At 44.7% G+C, this 20,043-nt stretch overlaps 1 protein-coding gene across 2 annotated transcripts in view; it reads left to right on the top strand.

The window, feature by feature from the left end:
• The first annotated feature begins 333 nt into the window (after positions 1-333).
• The window catches only part of OSBPL2 (oxysterol binding protein like 2), a 98,241-nt gene continuing 78,531 nt past the window's right edge, over positions 334-20,043 (top strand). The window contains exons 1-2 of one of the 2 annotated variants that reach the window (XM_048497996.1): positions 334-465; positions 11,460-11,556. The gene's annotated coding sequence lies outside the window, so the exon portion shown is untranslated. The remainder of the gene's footprint in view (positions 466-11,459; positions 11,557-20,043) is intronic. The other variant, XM_048497997.1, reaches the window with a different exon arrangement.

Raw genomic sequence — 20,043 nt, forward strand, 5'->3', positions numbered from 1 at the left:
GAGATTTCTTCATTTGCATAAACCCGCCCATTTACAGAAAGAGGGAAGCGTATTGGCTAATCCGCCTCACCACCTCGACGCCCTGTGGCGCGCGGGGGGCGGAGGACGACGCGCGAGCGAGCCCTCTATAGCGGGCAAGAGCGGCTAGAGACTTAGACAGCTTATTAGCATACCCCCGCCCCTTTGCCGTCAGTCCATTGGTCCGCTGGCGGGAGGAGCGAGTGAGAGCGAAGGGGGGGGAGAGCTGGCCGCCGTCTGTTGGCTCACCGGATTGGTTAGGCCCGGTTTGTCTGTCAAAACAGGGGAGGGGGCGGGATTAGGAAAGAGGGGGCGGGGGGAAAGAGGGTCTCACTTCCGCCTCGGTGTCAACGGGTTTCGTCGGGGGGCTTCGCGAGTGCGCGCCCGCGCATGCGTCGCGGGAGGCAGCCCGAGGAAGAGAGAGTGCGCGCGAGAGCCGGCTGCCAGGTAACCAGCCAACCGACAACGGCGTCCCCCCGCACCAGAGGATGATGGGAGGGGAGAGGGTGACCCCATGGCCTAGAGAGGGGGTGGGCGTGAGCAGCAGGGCAGAAAGAGGGGGAAAACAGGTGTTCCCCCCCCCCAGCCCCCTGGAGGAGAAGAGGCCTTCTCCCCCCACCCCCATTATTGGATACTCTTACAGCCATTCTGGGGAAGAGCAGTGTTCAGCCTCTCTGGCCAGTGAGCTTCCCAGGAGAGGGAGGGGCAGATTGGAGCACCCCTTTTTTCACTTAAGCCCTCCCCCCCCCCCAACCAGGCAGGGAGAGCCAAGCAACGCCCCCCCCCCTCAACACATAAATCTCAGCTCCATATGGGCTGACATCGTGTTGGCAGGTGATCCAGGTGTGCTCTGGTTTCTGCCCATCAGTGCTGCTGTTGAAGGTTGTTTGCATGGCTTTAGGGTACACCCCCCGGGGTGTTGGAAATGTGGGTGATCAGGAGGCAGGAATTGTTCTCTTCACCTCTCCCCCCTCCCCCAGTTGCTGATCTTTGGCTTAGAAAGTGTGTAGCCACCCCCTGCCCTTTACTTTCTTAAGTTTCAACTCTTCCATCTGCCACATGTGACAGCACCTGATCTTGGGTAATATATGGAGGAAAAAGGTCCCCACCCCAGGCCTGAATGCTACTAACCAGTGTCACAAAGCCTGCTTCTGGAAGTGAGGCCTTACTTATGTCTTATGGCTGTACTTACCTGGTTGAAGTCATGAACGGAATCAATCTGTTACCAAAAATGATATTTCCAATCTGGTGTTTGGACACCCTTCAGCTGGAGTGCACGTTCCCCTGTTCTCGGACTGGGTAGAGTAAAATGATCTTTCACACCTTGTTTGCCTTAAGCCACCTTGGCATAAGACAGGAATTGAGGAGAGGAATGTGTGTCAGCTGGAACCTTATTTGTATTGTGGACATAGACCCCACTGGTAATACTATCATGCCTGGGGGTAAGTGTGAGCCACACTTGAGGCTTGTTGCTCTGCTTCTGATGCTGAATATCCTTCTGGACCTATAATGTAACTTGAGATCCTGGCCAGACCAGGAGTCTCCTCCATCCTGTAAGGTGAAAGAAGTATTCGCAAGGCTTTTTGCCTTGCAGGTACAGAACTATAACCTAGCCTTGAAGGGGATAGCCAACCTACTTCCTTCTTTTAACAATTTCTTTCCCAGCTCTTGAAATTATCCTTCTTGGGTGGAGAGATCTAGTAAGCTAGTTGCTTCAGCCTTGGGTGGTTCATCTGTCAGTTGTAGCTTGGAGATTAACTTCAGTCTAGACGTTCTGCTGAAAAATGTGGTGCTATCTGATATATAGGCCAGTATTTTCTGTCTATACCTGTGTGAAACTGAGGATATGAAACCAGTGTACAAAACTGATTCCTCGTCTCAGTGGCTGTGAAAAACCGAGAGAAACATTTCCTGTTCTCACCTCTGATCTGGGTTGTATCAACAAGAGACCCGCAAAGGGGTACTTTTCTTCCCAGTACAGGATGAGGAACAGCGTTGGTGAATGAGGAGGGGAAAGTAACTGAATGAGCTCAGCTTGTTATTGTTCCTTGTGTACAGCAAATGTTGCTTCCCTAGCTTAGCCGTTGGACTGGCAATATATGATGTTGTGGAAAGGACGGTATATTGCAGCTAGTTTATGGTGACCCCGAAAGGGTTTGCAAAGCAAGAGATGAACAGAGGTGGTTTGCCATTGCCGGATTTTGTGTAGCAACCCTGAACTTCCTTGGCGGTCTCCCACGCAAGTGGTAATCAGGGCCAACCCTGCTCAGCTTCTAGGATCTGAGCAGTTTGGAGGAGCCTGGGTCATCCAGGTCAGGGCTGGAAATTTATGATACAAATCTTCTTTTCTGTCAGAACACTGAGGACAGATCTAGCAGGACAAGAAGAGAGAATATTCTCTTGATACGTGGTCATAGAATCTTTGGAATCGGTAGCAAGAAGTGGCATGAATAGCAAAGAGGTATGTTCTTTGCCGAGAAGATAGGAGATCGGTAGCTTTGAGAACTTAGAAAACGAGCTTTAACATAATCAGACTGGAACCCCGGATATGGGATCATCACCTCCGGGGAACAGACCAGCAAACTGTTCCAATTTCTTGATTCTTGTAAAGAGCAGCAATGGATCATATGCAAAGTACTTCCGTTGGCAAGTGTGATAAGAATCAGCTGTGCAATGTGGAGAACTGCAGATAGTATGGGGTGTGGGTATGTTTTAGTATGCACTCATTTGGGCTGCTTTTTCGTTGCATACAACTGTCCCAAGCTATATCAGTGAGATGAGGCTTTCCTTTTATCTTGGACTGTGTGAACCCAATGAAGCACAAGGTAGCCCTGTGAATGTCATTGGATTCAGACCTGGATTCAAAGCCAGGTCAGCTGTTCTCTCACTTGAGTGGCCAAGTGTGGGCTGTGTTCCCAGTATATCTCTGTTGAGTTCAGGGTAGCGATCACTTTGCAGAGCTCTTATGAGAGACTGCAAGACATTCTGTACAGTTGATTAGATGGATAAACTTCTGCACAGTTCTCCATGTCATTCAATACATTGAAGCTTGATTCTGCAGTACTATCTCATTTGCAAAATTCTGTTGAGTTTAGGCAAGCATTAGACACTGTAAGTTGTGTTGGAGGTGAATATGAGCAAACCTTCCCGGCGGCTTCCACTTCTGTAAGTGGGAGTTTTGTGAAAGTAATATGAATTCTTCCTCAGTAGTCTTGAGTGGTATAGCATTCATGACAGCTTACTTTGTGGACTTCATAAATCATATTTCACATCCTGAGTGAGAAAGCGATTGTCGCTGCCAAAACACCATTCCCAGATATTCTGCATGGCTGCTTTTGTGCAAGCAAAACTAGTTCTTTCAGAGTCAGCCCTCTTTTGCAAACTCAGCCCTTCTTCACGGGTGTATTGATCAGTGATACGATAATCTGATATCCCTCTGAAAAGTCAGTGTGGTTCAGAGCTTGTGTAATATTTATGCTGTTACTCTCTGTGCGTTCCGTTCATGACCTGAGTTTGATCCTGACAGAAGTTGGTTTCGGGTAGCCGGGTAGTGGTTAACTCAGCTTCTGAGGTGGGTAAAATGAATACCCAGCTTCTTGTGGGGTAAACTGTAGCCGACAAGGGAATGACAATCCACCCCATTGGCATAGGCTATGGCTACCAATCTTGCTACCAATCTAGATCCTCCTTGAGCTGAGATTGCAAAAGCCTTAGCAGACCAGGTGCTTTCACATCCTGTATGTGAGCTCCCAAAGCCATCTTGTGGGCCACTGCGAGCAGCAGAGTGCTGGACTAGATGGACTCTGGTTGGATCAAGCAGGCTCTTTCTTATGTTCTTACCTAGTAAACATCCATCCATCCATCCATCCATCCATCCATCCATCCATCCATCCATCCATCCATCCATCCATCCATCCATCCATCCATCCATCCATCCATCCATCCATCCATCCATCCATCCATCCATCCTATCTATCTATCTATCCATCCTATCCATCTGTCTATCCATCCATCCATCCATCCATCCATCCATCCATCCATCCATCCATCCATCCATCCATCCATCCATCCATCCATCCATCCATCCATCCATCTATCTATCTATCTATCTATAGGCTGCCTCACCTCCAAAGGGCTCAACTAGGGAAGGGATTGTGATGTGACATCAACCCGTGGGTCAGTAATTACTCCGTGCTTGAACAGGAGACTACCTTTCTTTTTTACTGTCTATTCTGTTTTTAAAAAATCACAGATTGCTCACACTAATTGGTATGGAGCATCAAACTGTGCACTGAAAAGGGAAAAATACAAGTAACAGGTAATGAAGAGAGAAAGAAAATATATTCTGTGAATATAATTAACAATGTACAGTTTGTTGAAGAAGATGAACGTAGAGGTCTGAGAGCTGGCATTTGTGTGACTTGTAGAAAGATTGGGTGGAAGCATGGGGTCAAATAATTTCAACTCTGATTACAAAGTTATACATCAGTTCAAGCCTTCTTCCGTTCAGTGAGACCATCGTGAGTTAGTCATCAATTGTTCAGTTTTCTGCACAGGCTGGAGTTCTGTGAACTTGGTGCAGAAGCTAGCTGTACATGGTGTTGATTATTTTATTTTTAATTTTATTAAATGTATACCCTACTTTCCCCGATCGAGGTTGGGCTCAGGGCAGTATACAAACATTAATAAAAAAATGTAAAAATATATGTAACATTGAAATCCAAGATGGCAGAAACTTTTAGCCCATAAACAACTTAGCCCAGTGTGAACATAGATCCCCCATTTAATCAGACGAGCATGGACAACAAATTGAGAAGGTAACACTAAACAGCATTAGTGTTAAAGATGATGTTAAAGGTGATAAAGGGAGGTCGGCAGATGGCATCGGGATATCCAAGTGGCCTCAACCAAAGGCCTGGTGGAACATCTTCTTACCGGCACTGCAGAACTGTTTAAGGTCCCACAGTACCCTGGTGTCGGCTGACAAAGAGTTCAACCAGGCTGGAGCCAGGGCAGAAAAAACCTTGGCTCTGGTCGAGGCCAATCACATGTCCTTGGGATGGGGGGCCACCAGGAGATTTTTATCAGAGAACCGTAGAGGTTCTCCTGGTGTTAGTTTCTGGGTCAGTCTCAGGGGTAGGGCCAGGTAGAGCGAGTTACTGTTGGCTAGTCTGCAGGTGACCATTGCATGGATCACCGTGGCTAAGTCAGGGCTGGAGAAGTAGGAGGCCAGCTGCCCAGCCTGCCAAAAATGGTGAAAGGTGATTCCCCCCATATTTGTGCCCTGGGCCTCCATGGAAGGGGAGGAGTCCGGAATCACACTTAGGTTTTCAACCAACGCGGCTGGATCTAAAGTTGCATTGCCAAATTTCAGCAGCTGGAAAACCCTCCACTGGACCAACCTGACCCAGCCACAGGAGCTCCGTCTTCAGTGGATTCAATCTCAACCTTCTCTTTTCCAACCACCCAGCTAGAGGTTTGTGATGTCATCTGTCCCTTCCCCCCCCCCCCCCCGAGCAATTTAGCCATTGAAGAATAGATTGCAAAAATGGATAGAGATGTGCTGTTCTCCTGTATGCCTTCAAAACTCAAGGCTTCCCATGCCCTTGGTCCTTTGGTACTGCAAGCGGCTGACAAGGTGGAAAGTGCTGTCAGGTTGCTGTCAGTTAGTTGTGGAAGTGACCTATACTCCAGATGTTATGGATCATACTCCATCAGCTCCTGCCAGCATGGCCAATTGGCCATGCTGGCAGGGGCTGATGGGAATTGTAGTCCATAACATCTGGAGTGCCAAAGGTTTGCCACCACTGGCTTATAGCATAGGTGTCAAACTCACGGCCCTCCAGAAGTTATGGACAGTTCCCATCACCCCCTGCCAGCATCATGCTGGCAGGGGATGATGGGAACTGTAGTTAATAACATCTGGAGGGGCGCGAGTTTGACACCTGTGGCTTAAAGCAACTCCATTGGGATTTCAAGGCAAGTGTCAGATTCCCCGTTCAGACAATAAATCACTTGATTGGTTCAAGGCTTTTATTGAAGACATGTCAGGAACATAGAAAGAGAGTTCTGGTGAAAACCGCGCCAAACTCTTGATAATATGAGTGTTGGATCCCCACCCCCACATGAGGAGCATACAGTTTGCATTGTCCGGCCTGGAGTCTCTTCCCAGCCGCAGAACCCCAAGGCCACAGCTAGAAGTGATAAAACTGCACCTGCAAAAGCAAAAGCGATCCCTCCCCCACGGCACCATCATGACAGCAAGTTATGGTGGTTTGCCGTTGCCTGCCTCTGCATAGTAATTCCAAACTGCCTTGGTGGTCTCCCACCCAAATATTGATGGGAGTTTAGTTTCCAAGATCTGACGAAATCAGATAGCCTGGGCCATCCAGGTCAGGGCAGCGAATGACCCCTTGACACTTGTCTCTTCCCATCTTCCTTCCAACCTACCTTGTCTGACCCCCCCACCCCCAAACATCCAGTTTTCTGAAGTAGACATTTCACAAGAAAGGAAACAGTTATTTTAATTTGATAGTTGTGGCCTTGAGCCTTCATACAATACTCTGAAGTGTAGCTTTTTCTTAATTGCCAGTTGCCCCATCTGCTAAAAGAACACAAAATGTGCTGGTCACCTCTCTCTTTTGGTACCCTCTAGGTTCTCACAGCTCATCAGTGAATGTGGCTAGTGAATATAAAATAGTGTTTCAGTGCATCCCACTTTCATACCTGGCTCATTTATATCGCCAGCCTACTTGCACTCCACTGCTTGTGGCCTGGGAGATTAGGGCTCAGGGGCAATTATGTAATTACCCAACTTGAGAGCCAGAATTTAACTCAGGGCATGCAAATATGCTAGGCAGGGGTTTGTTTTTCCTCTGTTGGTGTAGAATTGCTGATCTCTGCTTTCTACACATTGCTTGGTTTCTCCCTTTGATTGATGTAGGACCCCCCCCCCTCCCCTGTAGAAATGTTGACCTGGTTTCAGGGCTATTGACAGTGTGCAGTGGTAATTCGTCTTTCTTATCTTTGTGAGAACATCAGCACATCTGCACTGTAAGGCTATTCTCAAGGGCTTGTTTTGCGACATTCCACACTAATGCCATCTAGTTGTGATTAATACTGGTTGAGAATCTTGAATTCTAGTGATTTTTGAATAAGGTGCTTCATTTTGAGTGTAAAGGAGACCTGGCCAATTGCTGGAACCAGGAAAATCCCAGAGACCTGGTTGCTGGAGAACTGGAGTACCTGACTGTAGCTGTGGTAAAATCAGAATGACCATCTGTAGTTTTTTGTGACTGGAGCTCACATGTGGCAAAACAGCTGTGGTTGGTGCATTGGATACAACTTTTTAGTTTGAACAGTGTAAGTTGCTGAGACAAATTCTAGAAAATTTCAGGCAAACTTTGTCTCTGATAACCTCAAAGTCAGTCAGATGATGAAATGTGAAAAAGAGCTGTTGCAACATGAGTCAGCAGTGTGATGCGGCAGCCAAGAAAGCCAATGCGATTTTGGGCTGTATCATTAGGAGTATAGTGTCAAGATCGAGGGATATAATTGTACCTCTCTATTCTGCATTGGTTAGACCTTACCTGGAATACTGTATGCAGTTTTGGGCACCACAATTCAAGAAGGATATTGACAAGCTGGAACGAGGAGGGCAACCAAAATGGTAAAAGGTCTGGAATCCATGCCCTACAAGGAGAGACTTAGGGAGCTGGGGATGTTTAGCCTGGAGAAGCGAAGGTTAAGGGGGGGACATGATAGCTATGTTTAAATATTTGAAGGGATGCCATGTTGAAGAGGGAGCAAGCTTGTTTTCTACTGCCTCACTAGGACACGGAGTATTGGATTTAAGGTGCAGGAAAAGAGATTCCACCTAAACATTAGGAAGAACTTTCTGACTATCAGGGCTGTGTGACAGTGGAATTTGCTGCTTCAGAGAGTGGTGGAATCTCCTTCTTTGGAGGTTTTTAAAGAGAGACTGTGACTATCTCAAGGTCACCCAGCTGGCGTATGTTGGAGTGCACAGGCTAATCTAGTTCCCAGATAAGCCTCCATAGCTTGTGGCAGAGTGGGGAATCAAACCCAGTTCTCTAGATTAGAGTGCACCTGCTCTTAACCACCACGCCACTGCAGAGGATAATGGTTTTGGCAAAGGCAGTACTTAAGTAAGGTTCTTTAATGGTGACAGAGAATTGGAAGTGAGGGGAATACGGGCACTAGGACCCCAGCAGAGTATTCCTCCCCAAAAAAGATCCAGGAAAATGTGGCAGATCAGTTCACACATCTCTTGAAATCTTTTTGTGGAAAAAAGTATAGCAGTGCCCTGTCCCAATGTCGAAAGGCAGTATCAATGTTACTGTATCTCTGGGCCTCAGCAGATCTTTCTCTATCACTCAGTTGGAAGTTGCATATATGGAGCAGTACCAGAAGATGACCGTTCAGGCATGAACTTTTCTGGCCTCAGACAAATTAGCTGAGGGTCTGTCTGTTCCTGGCATGTGGATCACTGCGATTTATGGCAAACTGCCCTTGAACATTCCAGTTACATAAAAAACCTCGTTAGTGGAAATTCTTCCAGATCACTGTTCTGATTCTTCGGTTGATATTAGAGGGTCACCTGAGGTTGCCCCAATCCTACCAGAAATTAATACGCTGAACTTTCAAGCAGTCTAACATTCTCTTAAGTTTTTTTCCCCCAAGTTCACTTGCAGATTTATAGAACTTCTGTTTAAAGCACATCAAAGAAACCTGTTTGGGAGATCCCTTCATTTACAGTTTGAGGTTTGAAGACGATGGGGATATTTTAGTTGCCAGAATTTTCTGATTGCCTTTGTTAGTGTGAACTGCAGAGTAAGTTTGTGATATTTGTCAGTAGAGCTTATCATAAGATTTGAATATTATACCGTATATACTTGAGTATTTGCCAACCCGAATATAAGCCGAGGCACCTAATTTTACCACAAAAACCTGGGAAAACTTATTGACTCGAGTATTATCCTAGGGTGGGAAATGCAGCAGCTACTGGTATATTTCAAAAATAAAAATAGATACCAATGAAATTGCATCACTTGAGGCATCAGTAGGTTAAATGTTTTTGAATATTTATTTCAAAGAAAAACAGTAAAACAGCTCTGTAAGTGGAAAAGAGGGTCAACACAAACAATATAGTATCAACAATAACTTTAAAAGTACAAAAACCTTATCTCAATCAGCAACCAAGCTCAAACACAAGAGTTAAAATCCTTCAAAACTGGGTTCCTCCTCCTCATCTGTATGTTCAAACAGAGCTTCAGCTATAGCTGGTGTGAGGTTATCAGCACAGATTAGTGCACATACAGTTGTATATAAATACTGTATATACTCGAGTATAAGCCGACCTGAATATAAGCCGAGGGGGGCTTTTTCATCATTTAAAAATGTGCGGAAAAAGTCGGCTTATACACGAGTATACACGGTAATTATGGTGTGGGGGTGTATAAATGTCCAGAAAGCCCAATAAACATAAATCTGATTATAAATGTTATTTGGAGGCTTACATAATGGGACATCATCTTTATTTTCTAATCCATAACAGGATTGTCCCTCGGGTAATTTTTCTTCCCTCCATCCACCCCATCATTTCAAACCAGGGTTATACTGTGCACCAGAAAAAGATGTTAGTACGGTCAGTTGAGGTACAACAGTTGAGGAAACAGTATGCTTCCGCATTAGAATATAGTCCCAAATGAATGGGAGAATTATCATTCATGTTTACGCATTGCCTTTGTCAAAACCATTATTTTGTCCATTATTAAACATGGTACTTTGATTCACGAGCATTTATAGTTCATTGAGCTACTTTCAAACGGATGTGGGGGAGCAGGGCTAGGAAGGCATTAGAACTCTGGCGGACCATCCTATAAAGAAGGTCCAGCATGCTGAGTTCCGTAGCAGAGGAATGTACTATCTTGCTGACATCTTTTTTCTGAGCCAGGCTATAGTAAAATTCATGGGTAGATCTCTCACCTTTGTTAGCTGCAACATTTATCACCACTGACACGGAGAATGTATTGCAGGAACCAGTTTCACTGTTAGTTAAAGCTAAATCATAATTGTAGTGTAATCCTGGGATGGTTGTGAAACCTCTTGGGCGACTGTGTGACCCTGGAGCTGACATAAATGCCCCTTGTACCGGTGTAAGGGGTGCTCTCGCTGGTGCTGAGGAGTTCTGTGATGCCTGGGCACTAGCTCAGCCATGCTGCCAGAACTCCTCAATCGCTGGAGCCCATGCAGGCGCCAAAGGGGGGGGTGTTCCTAGAGGTGGGGCCAGATTTAGTCAGCTTCCCGAGCCAGCGTGGTGTAGTGGTTAAGAGCAGGTGGATTCTAATCTGGAGAACTGGGTTTGATTCCCCACTCCTGCACCTGAGTGGCAGAGGCTTATCTGGTGAACCAGATGTGTTTCTGCGCTCCAGCATTCCTGCTGGGTGACCTTGGGCTAGTCACAGTTCTTTGGAACTCTCTGCCCCACCTACCTCACTAGGTGTCTGTTGTGGGGAGAGGAAGGGAAAGGAGTTTCTAAGCCACCTTGAGTCTCCTTACAGGAGAGAAGGGTGTGGTGTAAATCCAAGCTGTCTTCTTCTTCTTTTCGAACTGGAAACACCCCAATTTGCTGGCTCAGACTTACATTGGCCAGATCAATGGTACAGGCCATTGTGCTGCCTTGACTACTTTAACAGGGGAAGGGGCTTGCTCACCACGGTGCAGCAAACGTCTTACTAGGCTGTGTGGCTATGCCGTGACTGTATCATTCCTGGTTGCCGCTCAACTTCTCCCCCCATCAGGACTGCACCGCCCATCCCATTAAAATTAGAGCAAATTGTGTTTTCTGGCTTGATCTTGTGCCCAGACTACTTTCTCAGTTAGCTTATAAATGGGTCTTGGGTCCTGAAATGGTCAGGAGAAAGGTGGGTGCATAACTATTTTAAACAAATAATCCTTTCCCTAATTTTGAAGTTTGCTTTGCTTTTATAAGGGAAGTAGGTTAGAAAAGCTTGTTCCATTGAGCCTCCTTTGGTCAAGAAAACACATTGGTGGAGGTTCCATAAGCATGGATGTCCATTCCAGAACTAGGCAGATCTACGGAAAGTATGTATTCAGGGTGTGATTGGGGCCGTGCTAGCATTCACTGGATTTATTCCAGAAGTAATAACTGAAAGCATCTCTGGGATGGATGCATACGTGCCTACAGTTTAGCGACTGCCATCTTATTCCTGATGGAAGCACATTGGAAGGATCTTCTCCTGGATACGCGGTCTCCTGGCTTGGTTGTAAAAATTCACATTGCTTGGCATCACTGCTTTCTCGTCCAAACTCCTACATGGAGAATATTTGTCCTATCAAATTAAAACAAGCGCTGTCTCTAAAACCAACGGAAAACTGTTCTTTCGTTGTCTTTTCAGGCTGAGTTTCAGACCGATCAGATGCAGTGAATCAGCACTGTGGACTGTCTGTAAATACATGGTGTAATCAGTGTTGCCGTTAAATTCAATTGGACAGGTAAGGTTGTGCTTTATATCAGCTAGCCCGTTGATATGTTTTTTCTTTTGCGACCAGCATTTTCTGCATGCAAGAGCTTCTACAGAACTGCCCGGGCTTGCGCATCCTGTCCTCACCTTGGCCGAGTTTCTTTTTGGTACAGGTATGGCCACTTGAGTGCTTCAGCGGAATGGTTTTTGAGCATCATAGTAATTCTTATTAAATTGCAGCTTTTTTGGCTCAATAGGAGGAAATCGGTTACTATGCTTCAGAGCACAAGAAACTATCTAATCCAAGCATTCTATGGGCTTTGCAATGAAGGTGAAAGCAGTGGTTTGCAACAGTGTTCACGCAAACCGGAGAGGCTATTAATTGCCAAAGGAATTTGGTTGTGGATTTGGGGTTGCGGGGAGATTTGGGAGGGGGAGCTTTCCACGCTAAGGGTGCATTGACCTTTGTTTTTTTTTAATTATTATTATTATTATTATTATTATTTATTTATTTATTTATTTATTTATTTATTTATTTATTTATTTATTTATTTATTTATTTATTGATTGTTTAGTTTTATATCCCGCCCTATCCCCGAAGGGCTCTGGGCAGCGTACAACAAAGTTAAACCATAATTCGGTTAAATACAATCAAACTAAACAATTACATTCCAATATAAATAAATTACTAGATCCCCATTTAAAACAGCGGTTAATACAAAGTTTAAAATCGAATCGGGCACTCAGCAAACCCATTTTTAAAACCCTCCCTAAATGTGAAGACTGCTGGCTCCATCAATAAAAGATGTAAACAAAACAAGGAGGGGGGGGGGGCACCATCCACGGCTGGTTACTCCAAAGGCCCAGTGGAACAACTGAGTCTTGCAGGCCCTGCGGAATTCAGCTGGAGGAAGTGTGTTCCACCAGGCTGGGGCCAGGGCCGTAAAGGTCTGGTCCGCGTGGAGGCCAGCCGTATCATTGAGGGGCCGGGGACCACCAGCAAATTGGCCTCTGCTGAGCGCAGAGGCCGAGTAGGGACATATGGGGTGCATGATGCTGGCAGGGGATGATGGGAACTGTAGTCCATAATATCTGGAGGGGCGCGAGTTTGATACCTATGATGGCTTTTGGGGATGATTGCCTTCAGATGGAAATGAGATTACACCATAAGTGTTTTCACATTTTATGACTGCTGATTTGATCGCTGACCCTAGGCATGTATCCCTGTCATAAACGACAGAGATGATAACGTGGGGCTTGCATGGTGTTGACAGTATTCCTCTTTTCTAAATGTCAGCGCTTGAAAAGCAATCTGAACGGCAACGGTTAGGGATTAATTTTAATTGATCATAGTTTTAAACTTAATCATGATGTGGAAGTTTTGAATGTCAGACATCTGAAACTCGAAACGGCATATCTTCGGGGACACATTCTGTGCTGTAACTAAAACAAATCCCCAATGTAGGTACAGTGAAATAAACCTCCGCAAAGTGTAAAGTGGTCGGCTAAACTCATAGCAAGTTCTTCAGAGGCAGGGATATCACAAAGATGTCTTGTTGAATTGCCCAGAAATTAATGCAGAAGTGGCATGTTTTGTTATATCCGGCTGTCGTAGGAGGTATCAGATTTGCCAGCAATTTTTTTTTTTAACTTTCCAGAGCAAGGGGAACTTCTGAGATCCTTTCTTCCTGGTCAGAAATATGCATTGTCATGTTATTGAGACAAGTGAGCTGGCCAGACTAATTTATACGATCAATTGCCTAGTAAATTATTCATTTGTGTTTTGTTATGTGAGAGGTATGAAAGAAAAGTCTCCTTTTAAGAATGCGTTCAGTCTCTTCCCTGGTATTTCTGTCAGAAGTTTTTAACTTTTCTTCCCTGGTATCTCTGTCACAGATCTTCGTAAGTGAAATGAAAATATTTTGTACTTGGAGTGTGCAGGATAAGTACAAACTCGTAACGAAACAAAATAACTCTGCAGCATTTATTTGATCTGCTAAAAGCTGCCTTCTTTTTTTAAAAGCGCAAACAGGAGGATGGTCAGCCTTATTAAAAAATAATTAAGAACAAATACTTACAAGTCCTTTCCCTGACCTGGATGGCCCAGGCAAGCCCAATCTCAGAACTAATCAGGGACTCTCTGTGGAGGAAGGTGGTGGCAAATCACTTTGATGTACAGTTCTGGGCACTGCAATTCAAGAAGGATATTGACAAGCTGGAACGGGTCCAGAGGAGGGCAACCAAAATGGTAAAAGATCTGGAATCCATGCCCTATGAGGAGAGACTTAGGGAGCTGGGGATGTTTAGTTTGGTGAAGAGAAGGTTAAGAGGTGACATGATAGCCATGTTTAGATATTTGAAGGGATGTCATGTTGGTGAGGGAGACTAGGTCCAGAGACTAGGACCAGGAGTAATGGGCTCAAGGGGAAGGAAAAGAGATTCCACCTGAACGTCAGAAAAACCGTCCTTCCAGTAAGGGCTGCTTAACAGTGGAATGCACTACCTGGAAGTGTGGTGGTATCTCCTTCTTTGGAGTTTTTTAAAGAGAGGCTGGATGATCCTATGTCAGGAGTGCTTTGATTGTGTGTTCCTGCATTGCAGGGGGTTGGACTTGATGGCCCTTGGGGTCTCTTCCAACTCTATGATTCTATGATTCTATCTCTTTCTTTGAAAACTCTATAGGGCCACCCCAAGTTGTCTGCAACTTGACGGCACTTTCTACCCCCACTTACTGAAACCCTGCTATGAAGAAATGCTTCTTTCTAAGGCTGAGCCTGATTTGATATGTGGTCATCATGTCAAATCAAAGTCGGTTGGGTGTCTTGCTTCAGAACACTTCTTATTTATTTGTTCATCCATGATTATATATAATACATTCGCTAACTGGTTGTAAGGCTAGCAAATTAAATCTTAATTGGCTATTTACATGACTTCTGAACAACCTCCCAAACCTGTTAACTCCCCCTTCCCTTAACTGGTAAAACTTAAAATGAGGCAAAATCTCTTCCCCCCCCCCCCCCCCTCAAGGTCCAGTTCTAGGTTGTGTTGGATTTGGATCTGGGTTCAGAACCATCTGGGTCGCTTTCAGCAAATCATTCTCTTGGCTCTGACCCTCCACTTGTAAAACAATTCTCGGAATGAGAATCTGCAAACTCATATATTTGATCTTCTGGTACATATTAAAGCAATAAATGGCAGAGGATTTTGGGTACATCTCGATAGCAACACTCTCATTCTTATAACCACGGTGAAGATGTCAGGTGCGTCCTGCAGTCTTGCACCCCCTTCCCTGGCTTCCCATTCTTCCTAGCCTTCTATAGAAACCGAGCAGTGGTGATAGACCTGTGAGTGGCCGTAGCTGCTTGGCTGCAAAGTAGGTGGAAAGAAGGACCGAGTAGGCTTGCTCAGCATATTCCATCTTTCCCAGCTGCAAGGTCAGTATTTGAGAGCAAAGATGAGCATCAATGGGTCAATGACCATCAGACCATCAAAATCTGACCATCAAAGTCAGTCTAGGAAGGGTAGCTTATACCCAGAGGACAGGGTCAGAATTCAAAATGACCTGGACAGATTAGAGAGCTGGGTCAAAACTAACAAAATGAATTTCAGCAGAGATAAATGCAAGATACTACACTTAGGTGGAAAAAATGAAACATTCAGATATAAGATGGGTGACAACAGTACATGTGAAAGGGATCTGGGAATCGTAGGTAGTAGACCACAAACTGAGCATGAGTCAGCAGTCTGATGCGGCAGCCTAGAAAACCAGTGCAGGTTTGGGCTGCATCAGTTGGAGTATAGTTTCTAGATTGAGGGACGTAATAGTACCCCTCTATTCTGCATTGGTCTGATCTCACCTTGAATACTGTGTCCAGTTCTGGGCACTGCAATTCAAGAAGGAAATGGAGATTTTTAAACAGAGCCTGGATGGCCATCTGTCAGGAGTGCTTTGATTGTATCTCCCTCTATGGCAGGGGGTTGAACTTGATGGCCCTTGTGGTCTCTTCCAACTCTATGATTCCTTCTTCACCACTCCCAAGATATAACAACATTTAAGCATTTGGTTTCCCCCAGATTATATGCTGGCTCCTAGTTCTCTTCATTCAGACTGGATGCCGTTTTACTGATAGCGCAATATAGTTTAAACTACAGTTGGAAATTTCTACCTCAGACTTTTTTGGTCAAAGGACAGCACAAATGTATTCAGTCATTTTTCTGAAGCAACCCTTCTTGACAAGTTACATTCTGTCCAGATTAGCCACAATGCTGGTGTTCCCTTCAGTTTTCCTTGCCACAAAAAGGATATATGGGAGACTGCCTTTGTCTTCTCTCTCTCTTTTTTGCAGTGAGGCATGTTGGAACTCTTTGATCCAAAATAAAGTTCTTATGGGTGTTGTTTCATACAACTTGTTGTTTCATACAAAAATACAAAAGCAACTGTAATAACAGCTTTGGCATTTGTGGATCAATAGTTCTGGAAAAAAGTTGTCCAGGCCCAACAAGTTGCTCTAGCGAACCTGAATGAGCTCCTGCCTCCCATGTATGGGTGTTTGCCAAAACCTGCTCATTGTGCAGTTTTGAGATCTTTTATTTTTATTTATTTATTTATGTATCAAATTTATAAACTGCCCACCCCCGAAGGGCTCTGGGCGGTATACACTGGGCCAAACATACAAAACAAAATACACCAAATAAAATAAATTAGAACAAGTTAAAACAATTTACAAAATTCATAAAACTAGCAGCATCAGTACAATATACATAACAATAAAATTATAAAAATGTGTGGCGCCCGATCCACCAGGCAGGAGCCAGGGCCGTAAAAGCCCTGGCCCGGGTAGAGGCCAGTCACATCATGGAGGGGCCAGGGACCACCAGAGGCCTACTTGGGACATATGGGGTGAGACGGTCATGAAGGTATGAGGGCTGAAAAAAAGTGTTGTGTGACCACCTAATGAGATCTTTCCAGGAAGATAAGAACAGTGATTCAACTTGGCTGACCCTAGTCGTTTTTTGGGGTCGGCTTATTAACTTTTTTCTTTTTTTGCCATCAAGTCACAGTTGACTTACGGCAACTCTGTAGGTTGTTCGAGGCAAGAGATGTTCAGAGGTGGCTTGCCCCTGTCTGCCTCCACATCACTTTGGAGGTCTCCCATCCAAATACTTGCCAGGGTCGAGGCTGAGAGTGTGACTGGACCAAGGTCACCCAGCAAACTTCCATGGCCGAATGGGGATTTGGGGTTTCCAAGTCTGAGTCTATCACCTCAACCACTCTATCACACTGACCTAGTGACTTCAATAGCTGTAATTTCACCTTGGACTTCTTTGCATTGTATTGATCAGTTGATATGGGAAAAGGTGAGGTAGCAGCAGGAATGCAAGGGAAGAGGGTGGCTTATGAGAAGCTTAGTAGTGTCCATTTTGCAAGTTGTAGGTTGGACGGAATGCGCCACTCTTGTTACATGTTGTAGCAGATTCAAGGAATGCTATTAATGCAGGAAGAATGGAAGTTAAAGCACTGTTGTGAAATCGGGATGAAGGTCCTCAAAGGGAACTTTGACTTTCAAGGTATTAAAAACGAGGCGCAAGATTTCAGCGTGTTGGTGCCAGAATTCTGTTTGGAAGGGCTGTTGAATGCAAATGTCCTGATAGTTCCTTGTACAGGTGGAAATGCAGGTTTTATGCTACCGCCTGCAGTTATGTTAATTTGCCTGGTCTAACCTTTGCCTAGGTGGAGCTTGCCGAATTGTCTGGCAGTGAATTTAGTGAGTTCGTTACAGTGTCAGACTAAATATTTTTTTGAGGTGTCAGAGAGGTGGTGGTGGTTGGACCAAAGAACTGGCTCTTAATTTGAGCCATTTTGATCTTATTTGGCATGGCACATCTCACAAAATTCATAGCCTCAGCTCCACAGCTTTACTGTACCACGCATCAGAAATCATCTGATGCAGCGAGGTGATACGTCAGGTGGTAGTGGATTTCTGTTTTACTCAGTGGCCTCATTCTCCCTCTGAGGTGGGAGAACATTTGGTATGGATGATTCCCACCCCTTCCGACAGATTGGCAGGAAACCAATTTTTTCTACTTCCTGTCTCCTCAGTGGAGTCAGCCATTTTGAATTCTGTTCCTACTTCAGTTAGGGGAGGCAAAGCTAGGATCAGGCTGTTAGCTAAAGCCGTTACTGTTGCCTAAATACCGGCTTCTTCTAACTTTTTAATCACTGTATTGTCGAAGGCTTTCACAGCCGGAATCACTTGGGTGCTGTGTGGTTTCCGGGCTGTATGGCCGTGTTCTAGCAGCATTCTCTCCTGACGTTTCGCCTGCATCTGTGGCTGGCATCTTCAGAGGATTGAGTTTTTAATCACCTCCCATTCCTCCTTGTCTGTCTACCTTTTTTTTCTTTTCTGTGTTGCTTTTCTATGATGGACTTAACAAGGATACCCTTTTGAAATTGCCTTGATCAAGCCAGTTAAATTTCTTAGATTTTTAGAGGGTTAAGATGTTGGACCTTGATATGGAAAAAAAATGCTTGGCTGTTGTTTTGCTGATTGGCACAAGGACAATGTGGTGTGAGGTGGTCCATGCTATAAACTGTAGTGGATTTTCATGGGATGGATGAATGGCATCTGAAACGAGGGATGCTTAGGTGATCATTGACAGATGGGACGACCTGTGTAGGGGGAGATGCTCCCCAATATATGTGGGACTCTCCCATTTAGGGGTCTTTTAGTTGTAAGCCAGCATCTTCAGTTGAGCTTGAAGGTCAACAGAGAGTCCAGGCAACAGGCTTGACTCAGGCCCTTTAATTTCTGCTGTCCGATAGGAGTGACCCGCACTGTAAATATGCTTTTGTTAGCATTCCATCTCGTGGAATTTAGTGAATAAGAAAGCAAGCAGTTGGTTGATAGGCTGGTGTTTGTTTTGGTGTGTGGAGAAGTCTGCATTTATCGAATTCATGCACAAGCTTGCACAGTCTGAATTAGCTTCCAGAAGAAAGACGTGAGGAGGAATATTCATGTGCACAGCGTGGTGAGGTATACTGTGGCCCAAATTTTTGTGCCCTTTCTTATCTGAACAAACATTAGAGCGTCGTTGCAGAGAAATACAAGTAGTTCACCAGCCCACAAAGATTTATTTTGCTACCTGTACCTACTGGTATATTATATAATAGATTGGTTGGTAGATCCAGCAATCTGGTTACTTGGAAGAAAGTTGTAGTTTCAGCCCTGAAGCTACGGGCTCATCCAGTGTCTCCAGGATTATTTGAGTGAGTGAGAGCCAGGATGGTGTAGTGGTTAAGAGCAGGTGGATCTGGAGAACTGAGTTTGATTCCCCACTCCTCCACCTGAGTGGCAGAGACTTATCTGGTGAACCAGATGTGTTTCTGCACTCCTACACTCCTGCTGGGTGACCTTGGGCTAGTCACAGTTCTCTCAGGACTCTCTCAGCCCCACCTAACCTCACAAGGTGTCTGTTGTGGGAAGAGGAAGGGAAAGGGGTTTGTAAGCCACCCTGAGTTTCCTTACAAGAGAGAAAGGTGGGATATAAATCCAAACTCTTCTTCTTCATCATGTGAAATGTTAACAAGTGGAGGGTATGTTATCTTCAGCAACCATTGTGTCGCCTTTTTCCAGTGTACAAGAGGGATGTTTCTACACTTGCAATTTGTCAGAAGTTTGGGGATGATAGCTCCTCCCCTTCATTAATGCAGACATGTATTGCAAGTTGAGTTTGGAGACTGAATTGTATTTTATTTAAATTAATCCATGTGTTGAAAGCAACTTTTGGCAACCTTCGCAGTTGGTAATTTTGAAATACATTGTATTTTGAATCTTTTTAAGTATAAAAAAGGCTTCAGTTGTATATGTATTTGTCCTCTGACCAACAGGGGCACAATTTTGGTGTGCCAATGGTTGCCTTTTTCTAGCAAAATATATTTTTCATTACTTAGGATCCAAACCTCTGTTAGCATATAAAATTTGATATATTTGTGAAATTTAAATGGATTAATGCCTTGTTCAAACCAATCACCTTTTCTTCAAGGACAAGTGCAAATATATTCCTGGTGTGAGTGAGCAGCTGGATGTGTTTCCACACTCCTGCATTCCTGCTGGGTGACCTTGGGCTAGTCACAGTTCTTCTGAGCTCTCTCAGGGTGTTTTTTGTGGCGGGGCGGGGGGGGAGAAAAGGAGATTTGAGTCTCTTTGAGTCTCCTTACAGGAGAGAAAGGGGGATATAAATCCAACTCTTCTTCCAACTCATGTGTAGCATCTTTGAAATATTACTGTCTAGGTAGCAGTGGCAACTATGCTGCAAAATTAACTTGAAAATTAGTCTTGAGTAAAGTTGGTTTCATAGATCTCCTTATTAAGGTGACACTACTTTGCAAACCAACTATCAAATGCAATTTTCCTGTTATGTTAGTGGACTAACATAGCACGGTAAAGTAAGCATGGAATGTTGTCGTCTACCTGTGTTAAGTGTGTTAAGTCCTGTCAAGTCACTTCCAACTCATGGA

This window comes from Sphaerodactylus townsendi, linkage group LG05 (assembly GCF_021028975.2).
Source record: "Sphaerodactylus townsendi isolate TG3544 linkage group LG05, MPM_Stown_v2.3, whole genome shotgun sequence".
NCBI classification, from domain to species: Eukaryota; Metazoa; Chordata; class Lepidosauria; order Squamata; family Sphaerodactylidae; genus Sphaerodactylus; species Sphaerodactylus townsendi.